This window comes from Calliopsis andreniformis, unplaced genomic scaffold (assembly GCF_051401765.1).
Source record: "Calliopsis andreniformis isolate RMS-2024a unplaced genomic scaffold, iyCalAndr_principal scaffold0047, whole genome shotgun sequence".
Classification (NCBI taxonomy): Eukaryota; Metazoa; Arthropoda; class Insecta; order Hymenoptera; family Andrenidae; genus Calliopsis; species Calliopsis andreniformis.
The window spans coordinates 4,427,397-4,432,076 of NW_027480456.1; positions in this window are offsets into that span (position 1 = coordinate 4,427,397).

Genomic DNA, 4,680 nt, shown 5'->3' on the forward strand with positions numbered 1-4,680 from the left:
GGAGTATTGAGTATTGAAAACTGTGAATTGAGGATATTCTATCGAGGATTGAGGATTGACAACTAATTATTGAGGACTGAGGGCTCAGGATTGAGGATTCAGGATTGAGGATTCAGAATTGAGGATTGAGGATTGAGGACAGAGGATTGAGGATTGAGGACTGAGGATTGAGGATTGAGGATGAGGGCTGAAGATCGAGGATGGAGGATGAGGGCTGAGGGTATGGGAGTGAGGTTTGAGTATTGAATCCTGCGAATTCAGGATATTCTATTGTGTATTGAGAATTCAGTATTGATGGTTGAGTATTGAGGACTGAGAATTGAGGATTGAGGATTGAGTATTGAAGATTGAGAATTGAGAATTGGGGATGAGGACTGAGGGTTGAGGATTGAGGTTTGAGGAACGAGGATTGAGGATTGAGGATTGAGGTCTGACGATTGACGATTGAGTATTGAAGATTGAGGATTGATGACTGAGGATTGAGGATTGAGGATTGAGGATTGAGTATTGAGGATTGAAGATTGAGTATTGAGGATTGAGGATTGAGGATTGAGGGTTGAGGATTGAAGACTGAGGATTGGGGACTGAGGATTGAGGATTGAGGTTTGAGTATTGAATCTTGCGAATTCAGGATATTCTATTGAGTATTGAGTATTGAGGATTGATGGCTGAGTATTGAGGACTGAGGATTGAGGGTTGAAGGTTGAGTATTGAGGATTCAGAATTGAGGATTGAGGACTGAGGATTGAGGATTGAAGGTTGAGTATTGAGGATTGAAGATTGAGGATTGAATATTGAGGATTGAGGATTGAGGATGAGGTCTGAGGGTTGAGGATTGAGGTTTGGGGACTGAAGACTGAGGATTGAGGATTGAGGTTTGAGGACTGAGGATTGAGGATTGAAGGTTGGGTCTTGGGGATTGAAGATTGAGGATTGATAATTGAGGATTGAGGATTGACGATGAGGGCTGAGGGTTGAGGACTGAGGATTGAGGACTGAGGACTGAGGATTGAGGATTGAGAATTGAGGATTGAGGATTGAGGATTGAAGATTGAGGATTGGGTATTGAGGATTGAAGAATGAGGGTTGAGGATTGAGGATTGAGGATTGAAGATTGAGTATTGAGGATTGAAGACTGAGTATTGCGTATTGAATATTGAGGATTGAGTATTGAGGATTGAAGACTGAAGATTGAGTATTGGGGATTGAAGATTGAGGATTGAGGATTGAGGATCGAGGATGGAGGATGAGGGGTGAGGGTTGAGACTTGAGTTTTGAGTATTAAATCCTGCGAATTCAGGATATTCTATTGAGTATAGAGAATTGAGGATTGAGGATTGAGAATTGAGAATTGAGAGTTGGGGATGAGGACTGAGGGTTGAGGATTGAGGTTTGAGGAATGAGGATTGAGGGTTGAGGATTGAGGATTGAGGATTGATGATTGAGGATTGAGGATTGAGGATAGAGGATTGAGGATTGAGGATTGAGGATTGAAGATTGAGTATTGAGGATTGTAGATTGAGGATTGAGGATTGAGGATTGAGGATTCAGGATAGAGGATTGAAGATTGAGGATTTGGGACCGAGAATTGAAGATTGAGGATTGAGGATTGAAGATTGAGTATTCATGACTGTGGATTGAGGATTGAGGACTGAGGATTGAAGATTGAGTATTGAGGATTGAAGATTGAGGATTGAGGATTGAGGATTGAGGATGGAGGATGAGGTCTGAGGGTTGAGGATTGAGGTTTGAGTATTGAATCCTGAGAATTCAGTATATTCTATTGAGTACTGAGAATTGAGGATTGATGGTTGAGTATTGAGGATTGAGGATTGATGATTGAGGATTGACGAATGAGGGTTGAGGATTGAGGATTGAGGATTAAGTATTGAAGATTGAGGATTGATGATTGAGGATTGAAGATTGAGGATTGGGGATTGGGGATTGACGATTGAGGACTGATGATTGTGGATTGAGGATTGAGGATTGAATATTGAGTATCGAGGACTGAAGATTCTGGATTGAGGATTGAGAACTGAGGATTGAGGATTGAGGATTGAAGATTCAGTATGGAAGATTGTAGATTGAGAATTGAGGGTTGAGGATTGAAGATTGAGGATTGTCGCTTGAGGAATGCGGATTAAGGATGGAGGATTGAAGAGAGGGGACTGAGTGTTGAGGATTGAGTGTTGAGAATTGATGTTTGACGATTGAGATTCGATTATTGAATATTGTGGTATGAGTATTGTACCATGAGAGTTCAGGATATTCTATTGAGTATTGAGAATTGAGGATTGATGGTTGAGTATCGAGGATTGAAGGTAGGGCGTTGTGTGTTGAATATTGAGGATTGAGGATTGAGGATTGAGAGTTGAGGATTGAGGATTGATGGTTGAGTATTAATGATTGAAGATTGAGGATTGAGGATTGAGGGTTGAGGATTGAGGTCGAGGACTGACGGTTGAGGATTGAGGTATGAGGATTGAGGATTGAGGATTGAGGACTGAGGGTTGAGGATTGAGCATTGAGCATTGTAGATTGAGGATTTAGGATTGAGGATTGAGGATTGAGGATAGAGGATTGAAGATTGAGGATTTGGGACTGAGGATTGAAGATTGATGATTGAGGATTGAAGATTGAGGATTGAGGATTGAGGATTGAGGATTGAGGATGAGGGCTGAGGGCTGAGGATTGAGGTTTGAGGACTGAGGACTGAAGGTTGAGGATTGAGAATTGAGGATTGAGGATTGAAGAAACAGTATTGAGAATTGAAGATTGAGAATTGAGGATTGAGGATTGAACATTGAGGCCTGAGTGTTGAGGGTTGAGTGATGAGTATTGATGTTTGTGGATAGAGGTTTGAAGATTGCAGATTGAGTATTGAGAATTGAATACTGTGAATTGAGGATATTGTATTGAGGATTGAGTATTGACAACTGATTGTTGAGGACTGAGGGCTGAAGATTGAGGATTCAGGATTGAGGATACAGAATTGAGGTTTGGGGACTGAGGATTGGGTATTGAGGATTGAAGAACGAGGATTGAGGATTGAGGATTGAAGATTGAGTATTGAGGGTTGAAGGTTGAGTATTGAGGATTGAGAATTGAGGATTGAGGATTGAAGATTGAGGATAGGGGACTGAGTGTTGAGGGTTGAGCGATGAGAATTGATGTTTGTGTATAGAGATTTGAAGATTGCAGATTGAGTATTGAGTATTGAAAGCTGTGAATTGAGGATATTTTATTGAGGATTGAGGATTGAGAACTGATTGTTGAGGACTCAGGGCGGCAGATTGAGGATTCAGGATTGAGGATTTAGGATTGAGGTTTGAGGACTGAGAATTGAGGACTGAAGGTTGAGGATTGAGGATTGAAGGTTGAGTATTGAGGATTGAAGATTGAGGAATGAGGATTGAGGATTGAGGATGGAAGATGAGGGCTGAGGGTTGAGGATTGAGGTTTGAGTATTGAATCCTGAGAATTCAGGATATTCTATTGAGTATTGAGAATTGAGAATTGATGGTTGAGTATTGAGGATTGAGGATTGAGGATTGAGGACTGAGTATTCAAGATTGAGGATTGATGATTGATGATTGAGGATTGAGGATTGAGGATTGAGGATTGAGGATTGAGGATTGTGGATTGAAGATTGAGGATTGACGATTGAGGATTGAGGATTGAGGATTGAGGACTGAGGATTGAGGATTCAAAATTGAGTATTGAGGATTGAAGATTGAGGATTGAGGATTGAGGATTGAGGATTGAGGATTGAGGATTGAAGTTTGAGGATTTGGGACTGAGGATTGAAGATTGAGGATTGAGGATTGAGAATTGAGGCTTGAGGATTGATTATTCAAGATTCAGTATTGAGGATAGAATATTGAGGATTGAGGATTGAGGATTGAACGTTGAGGACTGAGTGCTGAGGGTTGAGTGATGAGAATTGATGTTTGTGGGTAGAGGTTTGAAGATTGCAGATTGAGTATTGAGTATTGAATACTATGAATTGAGGATATTGTATTGAGGATTGAGTATTGACAACTGATTGTTGAGGACTGAGGGCTGAAGATTGAGGATTCAGGATTGAGGATACAGAATTGAGGTTTGGGGACTGAGGATTGGGTATTGAGGATTGAAGAACGAGGATTGAGGATTGAGGATTGAAGATTGAGTATTGAGGGTTGAAGGTTGAGTATTGAGGATTGAGGATTGAGGATTGAAGATTGAGGATAGGGGACTGAGTGTTGAGGGTTGAGTGATGAGAATTGATGTTTGTGTATAGAGATTTGAAGATTGCAGATTGAGTATTGAGTATTGAAAGCTGTGAATTGAGGATATTTTATTGAGGATTGAGGATTGACAACTGATTGTTGAGGACTCAGGGCGGCAGATTGAGGATTCAGGATTGAGGATTTAGGATTGAGGTTTGAGGACTGAGAATTGAGGACTGAAGGTTGAGGATTGAGGATTGAAGATTGAATATTGGTGATTGAAGATTGAGGATTGAGGATTGAGGATTGAGGGTTGTGGATTGAGGACGAGGACTGAAGGTTGAGTATGGATGTTTGATGTCTGAGGATTGAGGATTGGGAATCGAGGATTGAGGATTGAGGGTTGAGGATTGAGGATTGAGCATTGTGGATTGAAGATTGAGGACTGGGGTTGAGGATTGAAGATTGA